This window comes from Delphinapterus leucas, chromosome 2, assembly GCF_059928025.1.
Source record: "Delphinapterus leucas isolate spDelLeu-1000000601 "Yukka" chromosome 2, BTC_Dleu_Yukka2, whole genome shotgun sequence".
Classification (NCBI taxonomy): domain Eukaryota; kingdom Metazoa; phylum Chordata; class Mammalia; order Artiodactyla; family Monodontidae; genus Delphinapterus; species Delphinapterus leucas.
The window spans coordinates 136193671-136206082 of record NC_143130.1 but is presented as its reverse complement, the minus strand read 5'-3'; the positions used below and the strand labels follow the sequence as shown (position 1 = coordinate 136206082).

Genomic DNA, 12412 nt, shown 5'->3' with positions numbered 1-12412 from the left:
TAAGGAGCCAGAAAGTGTTCCCCTACTTTTGTTCTCATTAGACTTTCTGCATATAACTTTGTAACCAGCTTGCTCTTGTGCAGCTAGAGCTACATCTACATCTTCTGGCCAGTCAGCTTGCTTGGTCCCTGGCTTCCCATGGTCCCCCCTGCTGCTTGTCTTCCCAGTAATCCAATCACTGTTCTTCCTGTACGCCTAAAACTGATCTAATGCCTATCTTCTGAACTGTACTGTCTATCAGACAGCAAAACCACTGGGGAGGGGGCTGAGGTGGGGGTAGAGACCACAAGAAATAGTAGTGGACTATGGGTACATGTGGCATAACTCACCTGTTCTAACCAGCAGTTCCACAACCTGTCCTGACCAAGTGACTCAGATTGTACACCCTGGCTCACTCTAGCAGACCTGTTCTTGACCCAACCTAACCCTTTAAACTGGGTATGGTTTCCCTGGCCACCCATCTCGTACCCAAAATATTCTACTTAAGCAGAAGAGTCTCATGGTTAATTATGGCCATGCTTATAGAAAAGGAAGCTAGCATTCAAGTATCTCTTCCACACTTGGTACTGTGCTAGGAGCTTTCTCACTCAAGACCCACCAAAGCCCATTGATATAAATATTGCCCTCATTTTACATGAAGAAACCACAGAACTCCACTATCTTCATATTTAAGAAAATAAAGCTAACTGTATCAGATACTGAATAATGTTAATAAAGATTCTTTTTAATGTTTCCCTTAACAGGGTTACTTTTCATGTTGTTCACTGTGTGAAGAGTAGTCCACTGCAGTGCCAAGGAATCTAGCTTAAACAATTTCTAATTAGCTACCACCTCACCTTAAAAATTCTGCTTCACCAAAAAGAAAATGCCACACCTTAAACGGCATCATATACTTATACACTATTTAAATTAAATTCTAATGGCCATACTACCCAAAGCAATCTACAGATTTAATGTGATCCCTATCAAGTTACCCGTGACATTTTTCAAATAACTAGAACAAATAATCCTAAAATTTATATGGAACTACAAAAGACCCAGAATTGCCAAAGCAATCCTGAAGAAAAAGAACAAAGCTGAAGGCATAAACCTCCCAGACTTCAGACAATACACAAAGCTACAGTAATCAAAACAGTGTGGTATTGGCATGAAAACAGACATATGGATCAATGGAACAGAATAGAGTCCAGAAATAAATCCACACACCTATGGTCAATTATTTTTGACAAAGGAGGCAAGACTATACAGTGGAGAAAAGACAGTCTCTTCAGCAAGTTGTGTTGGTAAAGCTAGACAGCTGCATGTAAATCAATGAAATTAGAACAATTCCTCACACCATACGCAAACTCACAATGGCTTAAAAACTTAAATATAAGATAGGACACCATAAAACTCCTAGAAGAGATCACAGGCAAAACATTCTCTGACACAAATCACAGCAATATTTTCTTAGCTCACTCTCCCAACACAACAGAAATAAAAGCAAAAATAAACAAATGGGACCTAATCAAACTTACAAGCTTTTGCACATCAAAGGAATCCATAAACAAAACAAAAAGACAACCTACAGATTGGGAGAAAATATTTGCAAGTGATGCAACTGACAAGGGCCTAATTTCCAAAATATACAAACAGCTCATACAACTCGATAACAAAAAACAAACCCACCCTAACTCAAAGCTCACCAGCTGACGAACCCTGTCTAGATACAGAGATCCCAATCAGTTTCATATTGCTTCATTCTTCCATTTGATTGGTTAAATCAGAATCAAACATCTGTAACATGAAAGAGACAAGGAAACAAAAAGTTAAAGAAATGAGACAAAGCAATAAACAATTCATAAAACAGAACAGAACTTGTGAAAAGCTCTCTAACTGAGATCCTCAGAAAGGCAAGATGTTGCATTCATAAAGCAAGACAGGAAGCTGTGAAAAGGGAAAAGAGTACAAGAAAAGACTCTTGAAAAAAAAATTTTTAAAAGGCAGTATAGGGCTTCCCTGGTGGCACAGTGGTTGAGAATCTGCCTGTTAATGCAGGGGACACAGGTTCGAGCCCTGGTCGGGGAGGATCCCACGTGCCGCGTAGCAACTAGGCCCGTGAGCCATAACTACTGAGCCTGCACGTCTGGAGCCTGTGCTCCACAACAAGAGAGGCCGCGATAGTGAGAGGCCCGTGTACCACGATGAAGAGTGGCCCCTGCTTGCCACAACTAGAGAAAGCCCTCGCACAGAAACGAAGACCCAAAACAGCAAAAAATAAATTAATTAATTAATAAACTCCTACACCGAATATCTTCTTTAAAAAAAAAAAAGGCAGTATAAGGTTTTATATGGTGGAGACAAAACCTAGAAAGTAGAAATAGGAAACAGAGACAAGAAATTAACCGAACTACACACAGCATCAGTCCAGGAGGTCCGTATTTAACTAACAAAAATTCCAGGATGAAAAGGAAAAAAAACTTGAAGAGAGGAAATTTTCAGAGAAATATAAATTTTCCACAACTAAAAGATTTAATAAACTAATAGATTTATAGAGTCTTCCAATTAATAGGGGGCACTCAGTGCTCAAATGAATAGAGACCCACACCAAGTTATATCACTGGGAAATTTCAGACAACAAAGACAAAAAAGCTCATCTGCAAAGGAACAAGAATCAAACTGGCCTTCTCCCATGGCAATAGAAATAAAACCAAAAATAAACAAATGGCACCTAATCAAACTTACAAGTTTTTATACAGCAAAGGAAACCATAAATAAAACAAAAAGACAACCTACGGACTGGAGAAAATACTTGTAAATGATGCAACTGACAAGGGCTTAATTTCCAAAAATACAAAACAGCTCACACAACTCAATAACAACCAAACAACCCAATCGAAAAATGGGCAGAAAGGCTTCCCTGGTGGTGCAGTGGTTAAGAATCCACCTGCCAAAGCAGGGGACACAGGTTCAAGCCCTGGTCTGGGAAGATCCCACATGCCACGGAGCAACTAAGCCCGTGTGCCACAACTACTGAGCCTGCTCTCTAGAGCCTATGAGCCACAACTACTGAGCCCGTGAGCCATAACTACTGAAGCCTGCACACCTACAGCCTGTTCTCTGCAACAAGAAGCCACCGCAATGAGAAGCCCGCGCACCACAACGAAGAGTAGCCCACCCCCTCCGCCACAACTAGAGAAAGCCCATGCACAGCATCAAAGACCCAACACAGCCAAAAATAAATAAAATTAAATAAAATTAATTTTTTTAAAAAAGAAAAATGGACAGAAGACCTAAAGAGACATTTCTACAAAAAAGACTTACAGATGGCCAACAAGCACATGAAAAGATGCTCATGATCGCTAATTATTAGAGAAATGCAAATCAAAACTACAATGAGGTTCCACCTCACACTGGTTAGAAAGACCATCACTAAAAAGTCTACAAATAACAAATGCTGGAGAGGGTGTGGAGAAAAGTGAACACGCCTTGCACTGTTGGTGAGAATGTAGATTGGTGCAGCCACTATGGAAAACAGTATGGAGGTTCCTCAAAAAACTAAAAATAGAGTTGCCATATGATCCAGCAATTCCACTCCTGGGCATATATCCAGACAAAACTATAATTGGAAAAGATACATGCACCCCAATGTTAACAGCAGCACTATTTAGAATAGCCAAGACATGGAAACAACCTAAATGTCCATCAACAGAGGAATGGATAAAGAGGATGTAGGATGTGTGTGTGTCTAGACACACACACACACACACAATGAAATATTACTCAGCCATTAAAAAGAATGAAATATGAAATAATGCCATTTGCAGCAACGTGGATGGACCTAGGGACTTCCCTGGCAGTCCAGTGGTTAAGACTCTGCACTCCCACTTCTGGGGGCGTGGGTTTGATCCCTGGTCAGGGAACTAAGATCCCGCATGCTGCATGGCGTGGGCAAAAAAGAAGGATGGACCTAGAGATTATCATAATAAGTGAAGTAAGTCAGACAGAGAAAGACAAATACCATATGATATCAGTTTGAGGTGGAATCTAAAAAAAAAAGATACAAATGAACTTATTTACATAACAGAAACAGACTCATAGACATAGAAAACAAACCTATGGTTACCAAAGGGGAAAGGTGGGGGGGGGAGGGATAAATTAGGAGTTTGGGATGAACATACACACACTACTATATATAAAATAATCAACAAGGACCTACTGTATAGCACAGGGAACTCTACTCAATATTCTGTGATAACCTAGATGGGAAAAGAATCTGAAAAAGAATGGATATATGTATATGTAAAACTGAATCACTTTGCTGTACACCTGAAACTAACACAGCATTGTAAATAAACTATACTCCAATATAAAATAAAAATTAAATTTAAAAAAAGAGAAAGACGAATACCATATGATATCATTTATATGTGGAATCTAAAATATGACACAAACGAGCTTATCTACAAAACAGAAACCAACTCGCAGACATAAAGAACAGACTTGTGGTTGCCAAGGATGGAGGAGAGGTTGGGAATTTGTGATTAGCAGATGCAAACTATTATATATAGAATGGATAGACAACAAGGTCCTACTGTATAGCACAGGGAACTATATTCAATACCCTTGGATAAACCATAATGGAAAAGAATATGAAAAAGAATGTACAGATAGGTATAACTGAATCACTTTGCTGTAGAGCAAAAATTAACACAACACTGTAAATCAACTATATTTCAATAAAATAAATTTTTTTAAAAAGAATCAAACTGAAGTAAGACTTATCAATATTGAAGAATACTAGTGAATAATGAAGCAATGCCTTTGAAGTTCTGACAGAAAATTATGTTCAACCTAGAATTCTACTCCCAGCCACACTAACGTTCCATTTTAAGAATTAAATAAAAACATTTTCAGACAAGGAATTACTCAGTATTTACCTCCCACACATCTTACCTTAGTATGTACCCCAGCAAAACAAGGCAATAAACCAAGGAAGACGACTCTATGCGAAATGAGCATAATGAAGGCAAGTCACAGGATGTTCACTGAGCAGCAGTTCTAAATAAAACAGATTAGAGCAGAAGATACAGGACATCAAGAGAGGGGTAACTAATGAAAAAGGGAGATACCAGAAATTTCATTCTATCTTATAGAAAACGAAAAACTTAAGGTCAGTTATAAAAGCTAACAATACCCCCCCTCCAAAAAAATACAACAGAGAACTCTGATGTGGAGAAGTCGTGGCACCCTGTTTTATCTTTGTAGAACTACCTTCTCCCCACCCCAACACATGTGCTTCAAATGGGGCGGACTCCACACCCATCTCCATCTGGGCATGTGACCAGGCTCTGACTATTCTAATCTATTCTCTCCACCTTGCCATAGCAACTGGTTCAGAAATATGCACAGAGCTGAGAATCGGTACTGGTGGGGGAGAGAGGTGAAGTAGGATGTTACTGAAAATAAAGGCAAAGGAGGAAAGCACACAGATACAGTGAGAGACCAATTCTTCAAAGTAACATCTGAGCACATGGATCCAATCCTACTCTATCCCTCTGGACTCTCAGTTCTGGAAACCAATTTCCTTTCTCACTTAAGTTCTAACTGAACTGGTTTTCTAACACTTATAAGGATTCCTAACCACAACACTCCTCTTTCAAAGCCAGAAGTCAAAAGATACAACCTACTGTTAATGAAATAAAAATAAACATATAGTATTTACTAAGGTGACCAGAGCTAAAAATGATGATATATAACTATTTCAAAAAGAAGGTAGGGAATGGGGTAGTGGTGTTGGGATATAATTCTTCATGGGTCTCTATGTCTTGCAAGCAAGGCGCTGTCTGCTCTTTGTTCTGGAATATAATCTCAAGGATGTTCATATATCAAACCACCTTAGAAGACAGAAACTCTTCCTCCAGAGCAAAGAGCCAGCATACTACTGTCTCCCTCTGGAGCAAAGAGCAGGCATGCTTACTGCCCATTATAAAATATTTGTAATCCCTAAACTCAAGAGTTTTCTCCAGTAACAAAACTCATTATGTGAACAGGTGTTATCTGGCCCTCCCCTCAGTGCCCTGTGGGAACTGTGGCTCAGGACACTGGCACAAATGAATGTTGAAACCTTAGCTACTGCTATTGCTGTGAGTAATAAACTCTACTTCATCTCTGACTCTGCCTCCTACCAGAATAGGAGTCTTTACCTTCCACCAGCATCCATGAAACTGTGGCAGGCTAATTTGTTAGCTTCAAGTAGAGTAAACTCTCAGATCCTTTCTAATTCCTTTTTTTGTTTTGGCTGCGTTTGGTCTTTGTTGCTGCGTGCGGGCTTTCTCTAGTTGTGACGAGTAGGGGCTACTCTTCGCTGCGGTGCACAGGCTTCGCAACACAGTGGCTTCTCTTTTTGCGGAGCACAGGCCCCAGGTGCAGGCTTCAGTAGTTGCAGCACACGGGCTCAGTAGCTGTGCCCTAGAGCACAAGCTCAGTAGTTGTGGCGCATCAGCTCAGTAGTTGTGGCGTAGGGCTTAGATGTTCTGCAGCATGTGGGATCTTCCTGGACCAGGAATCGAACCCATGTCCCCTGCATTGGCGGGCGGATTCTTTTTTTTAATTAATTTATTTTATTTATTTATTTAATTTTTTTGGTCTGTGCTGGGTCTTCGTTGCTGCACGTGGGCTTTTCCCTGGTTGTGGCAACTGGGGGCTACTCTTCATCGTGGTGCACCAGGGAAGTTCCCTTTGTAATTATTGACAGGTGGTAAATGGGAGCTAAATCTTGACTATCACTCCAGAAAGTCAATAGATAATGCTTAAAATTGACACATGAAGAAATGGAAGTAGGGCTTCCATGGTGGCGCAGTGGTTAAGAATCCGCCTGCCAATGCAGGGGACACGGGTTCGAGCCCTGGGCCAGGAGGATCCCACATGCCGCAGAGCAACTAAGCCCGTGTGCCACAACTACTGAAGCCCGCATGTCACAACTACTCAAGTCCATGCGCCTAGAGCCCGAAGTCCATGCGCCTAGAGCCCGTGCTCCACAACAAGAGAAGCCACCACAATAAGAAGCCTGCACACCACAGTGAAGAGTAGCCTCTGCTCACCACAACTAGAGAAAGCCCATGAACAGCAGCAAAGACCCAATGCAGCCAAAATTAATCAATTAAGTAATTTTTTTTAAAAAATGGAAGTAAAAGCACATTAATATGGGGGATTATCACTAAAAGAATCAAACAGAGAAACAATTGAAGTAGTTCCCTCAGGAAAGGAACTGGGGAGGCATAGGACAAGAGAATTACTGTTTTCACCATAAACTCTTCTGAACCATTACATTTTCCCCCCACCATCATGCATTTGAGAAAGAAGCCTTTCCTGGCTCCTTTAAAGGGGAAAAAAAGAAGTGTACAAGAAAAAAATCGTTTCAGTACTTTCATCCCACTAAAATTGAATAGTAGCATCAAGAAAAGTACCTAATTAAGTATGATGCTCTCATCACAGTTCTGGAAACCTAAAAGGGAAACTCTCTCACCAATGATCATCTCAAGCCAGAAAACAGTCTTAATGTATCTCAAAAAAAGTATGTCACGTCTTGCTTTGGAGAAGTTTTGTTCAATAAAATGATTCTACTAGCTATGTACACAATAGTGTCCTACAACTTCTATGGAAAGCACATTACTGGCTTCAGCATATACATATGTATCCTTAAGCATAATTTCCTGCAATTATAGATTCTAGGTCACCCATAAATCACTAGTTTTAAAAGTGAAATTAAAATTAATTTATGGGAACAAAGAAGAAATATTCTTATGGTAAAGGGAATAAAATATGCCATCTTACAAGAAAAAAAAGATAGTTAATTAAGGTTCAAAAAGTAATTCACATTAAAGAATCAGAATTTTCTAATCAAAATTTGAAATTACAAATTATTTTGTATGGTAGGTAGGGGATGACTATTTCCATTTAGTATAATTTTATACAAATTACAGGGAAGTTTTTTCTTAAAAATCCAGAACAGCAAAGCCTACCCACTGTCTACCCCTCTACTCCTCCACTAAATTATATTTCCTATACAGCCACATTGTAACTTTTGCCCTCCTGCTGAATCTAATTTTTAGGGAAAATAAAGGAAGAGCATACAAATTCTGCCCCAGAAATAAGCTAAAGTGTTCTTGAGCTAAACTATAAGTCTAAGTAAAATAGGATCTGGTTAGGAGTTAGCTCTGGTTTTATTTAAAATATACTTTATTTAAATCAGCATTAGTTAACTTTAACCTAACATTACTAATTCAATCACAGTGGTCTCAGTCAATCTACTTAACTCTTGAGAAGCTGGAGCAAATAAAAGATCTCTGTGAAGTTAGAGTTTCACTAAGGTGTTGCTAATTTCTTTTTCACTTCTAGGTGCTCTTCACTAGGAAGGCTTTTTGTGTAGTGAAGTTCCTCAATAGTCAGACTGCGTGGGTTTGAAATCCAGCTCCAACACGCTGCCTAGGCAAGCTGCTTAACCTCTAAGACTCAGTTTTCTTTTTTTTTCCTTTTGAATTTTATTTTATGTATTTTTTTATATAGCAGGTTAAGACTCAGTTTTCTGCAAGAAAAAAGGGACTAAATACTTTCCTCATACAGTTGTTATCAAGATTTTTTAAAAAAATACCCATAAAATGTTTGGCATAAGACCTAGTCAAAAGAAATAAAGAGGGCTTCCCTGGTAGCACAGTGGTTAAGAATCCACCTGCCAATGCAGGGGACACAGGTTCGATCCCTGGTCCAGGAAGATCCCACATGCTGTGGAGCAACTAAGCCCATGTGCCACAACTACTGAGCCTGCGCTCTAGAGCCTGCAAGCCACAACTACTGAGCCCACGTGCCACAACTGCTGAAGCCAGCGCGCCTAGAGCCCGTGCTCTGCAACAAGAGAAGCCACTGCAATGAGAAACCCGCGCACCATAACAAAGAGTAGCCCCGCTCGCTGCAATTAGAGAAAGCCCGCATGCAGCAATGAAGACCCAACGCAGCCAAAAATAAATTAATTAATTAATTAATTAAAATTTTTTAAAAAAGGAAAGAAAGAAAAGGAGGAAGAAAGAAAGGGAAGAAGACAGCTATTAATATTGTCACTACTTACTTCATGGAAAGCCACCTCCAGTAGGAAAGAGATGTTCCATCTGCACACAGTGGAACAGAGACTCTTTCTTATTAATTAAACCACCACTGAAGGCTATGGAAAGGAACTTCCTAAAAAGATGCTAGAAGCATGAAGCAGATGATGCATTTCAGCAAGCCAAACTCCGTCACTTTTCTACCAAGAGGACAGAGTCCTTAAACTTTGCACAGGTTTGTTTACCTTGGTATCATTATGGAACACAGTGGTAGACAAAAGCAAAACTTTTTAAACAATGGAAGTATTTCTAAATATATAATTTTTAATGTAAATTATTTTATAGCTAGCTTTCTCACATTACTTTCTTTTTGACCTTCATTCATTCAACAAACGTTTGTTGAGCATCTATGAGTCTCTTGGAATACAGTGAACAAACGATCAAAGCCCTCAAGGAACTAACATTTTCGTGGTGAGAAAGACAATAAATAATCATAGTAAGTAAATTTTATAGTATATGCTTCAAGGAGGTAACTATTATGGGGGAAAAACAGACTAGGGTAGGGGAACTTGGAAGTGCAGGAGGAGAGTGGCAGTTGCCATTTTAAACACGGTGGTCAGCATAGGCTTCCTTGAGAAGGTGCTACTTAAGAGATTTGGAAGAGGTAAGGAAGTTAGGCATGAAGATTCATCTAGGCACAGGTAACAGCCTAAGGCAAGCACTTGCCTACACCATCACCACGATCTAACAAATAAGCAAAAATGTTGTCTCTTAATAATATCACCTTCTCCCAAGAAAAACCTGTGCTAGCAAAACCAAAAAAAAAAAATTATATTAATTCATTCAACAAATGTTTAGCTAAGGACACAGAAGAGAACATGATATGCACCACTTTCTATTCTAAACTATAAAGACCTCAGCAAGGGGACTGAGGTTGACTACAAAGTTCTGAAGTGTAAGAAATATGTTTTTTTTCTGTTATTTAGCTTATTGGGCCTTCACTTCACTGCTTTTCAAAAAAAAAAAAAACGGCAGATTTACAGAAATCTGTCCTCCAGATAAGGTGGGATGATACTACCTACACTGAAAGTATCTCAAAGTCTCTATTCTTTAAAGCACAGATATTGGCCCCTTAAGTTTCTTCACCTAAAGAGTTGAAAATTTCAAAAGTACTAACAATGATATTATACTAACATCTTCTCCCCCTGCCTCCAACAGGCCAAAACATTGCTACTGGGAGTCTAATAATTTTTCTAACACTTTTCCAAGATCCACTTCAATTATAGAAAAAATGTGATCTACCAAGTACATGGTGCTATATGCCATGCACCATGGTAGCTAAGTAAGAGGTCTCTGCTCTCCAAGACCTCATCATGTGGTATGGAAAAACATATGCATTATATATCTTTTATGCTATTTACTACTTCAAAAGTAAGTATAGCTCATAATACCACTTAGTTGCAAAGAAAAATACTATGAATTTTTTTCCCTCAAATCCCAACCAAAAGGTTGTATTTATAGAGTTGAAAACACATTTTACAAACCCTTACACTATAAAAAATTACAATCTTAGCAGAATATATTTTATATCATTTATCTGATCCCACTTAGCAACTAGAGAGTAAAAGCTTAGAAAGTTAAGAGACCCACAACAAGAAATGTCATATAAAAGGAACCAAATGGGGCTTCCCTGGTGGCGCAGTGGTTGAGAATCTGCCTGCCAATGCAGGGTACACGGGTTCGAGCCCTGGTCTGGGAAGATCCCACGTGCTGCGGAGCAGCTAGGCCCATGAGCCACAATTACTGAGCCTGCGCGTCTGGAGCCTGTGCTCCGCAACAAGAGAGGCCACGACAGTGAGAGGCCCGTGCACTGCGATGAAGAGTGGCCCCCGCTTGCCACAACTAGAGAAAGCCCTCGCACAGAAACGAAGACCCAACACAACCATAAATAAATAAATTTAAAAAAAAGAAAAAGAAATAATTCTAAAAAAAAAAAAGGAACCAAATGGAATATATTTATTGATTATTTTTCCCCAATTATGTTAACGGATATTTTAAGATTAGTTGAAAACAAGTTTCTACATATTAAGGCATGTATGCAAGAGAAAACAGAGGACCAAAAGAAAAAAGAGTAGCATACTTTAACCTCATGCCCTGATCTACTTTTTAATTAAGTGCACAAATCCTGAAAAACACTCCTAAGTATTTATGGCTAGAAGCGTTTCTCTTCTAACCTCAACCATCAGTCTCCTCTTAGGACTGGCCTAAATAAAATGGTAACATGCTGTTATATGCTTCACCCAACTTAGCATTACATTAGCTGGCTGTGTAGTCCATGTTTTCAAGGTATCGTACATAGAGCAGAAGTACTTTGGCTCTTTCTACTTAAATGGCCTATCAGGCATATTAGAGCTACCCTGTCATCATGTTTTACCAATGAGATTAGCAAATATGAAAACTGTCAGCAAGGATATGAAAAAATAGGTGTACTCTCAAACTGCAAATACTCTTTGACCCAGCAGTTCCACTTCTGGGAATTTATCCCAAAAGACAACCCATGAAGAAAATTATTCGCTACAACATTGTTTCTAATAGGAAAAGATAGCAAGACTCCATTTCTCAACCTCCCTTGCATTCAGATGTGGCCATGAACTAAGTTCTGGCTAACAAAACCTGACTGGAAGTGTCCTGAAGTAGCAGCTTCTAGAAACCTCCCTGTCAAAAGGCTGGCATGTAAACCTTTGCCCCCTCTTGCATCCTCCTGCTGCTTAGAACGGGCTGCAGTAGTTGGAGATCCAGCTAGGTCAATAAGGACAAGATCAACACGCAGCAGAGCTGTAAGAGCATAGAAAGAATCCAGGCAATCACTGCGGGGTGGGGGTGGGGCTGACAGGCAGGGGACAAGGGGAATGAGGATAGACTAAAGGGCTATCTTGACTGCAACGTTTGCTACACAGGTACATCCAACTGTCAAAACTTATCGAACTATCCACATGTTTCTGTGAATTTTACTGTAATTATTATGCCTCAAAAAGAGAGAAAGAGAAAAGAGTAATGCCAAGAGTGCCTATACCAGCCCTAGAACACTTACCTGAACTTTTATAAGAGAAAGAAATACTTCATTGTTTAACCCACTGTTAGTTTAGCTTTTCTATTACTAATACACTCTTCATATGCCAATATGTAAAGAATGAAAAAATCAAGTGAAAAAGGCAAGATAACGTTACGTAGAATATGCTACCATTTATTTTTTTTTAATAAATTTAATTTTAATTTATTATTTTTGGCTGCGTTGGGTCTTTGTTGCTGCGCACGGGCTTTCTCTAGCTGTAGCG

At 39.3% G+C, this 12412-nt stretch overlaps 1 protein-coding gene across 5 annotated transcripts in view; it reads right to left on the bottom strand.

The window, feature by feature from the left end:
- Positions 1–12412, bottom strand: part of FBXO34 (F-box protein 34) — an 81181-nt gene that overhangs the window by 56986 nt on the left and 11783 nt on the right. The window contains exons 2-3 of one of the 5 annotated variants that reach the window (XM_022570508.2): positions 4936–5040; positions 1669–1776 (exon numbers count right to left, since the gene is read on the bottom strand). The exons of 1 other annotated variant lie outside the window; for it this stretch is intronic. The gene's annotated coding sequence lies outside the window, so the exon portion shown is untranslated. The remainder of the gene's footprint in view (positions 1–1668; positions 1777–4935; positions 5041–12412) is intronic. 3 more of the 5 variants (XM_022570504.2, XM_030763411.2, XM_089907729.1) reach the window with 3 other exon arrangements.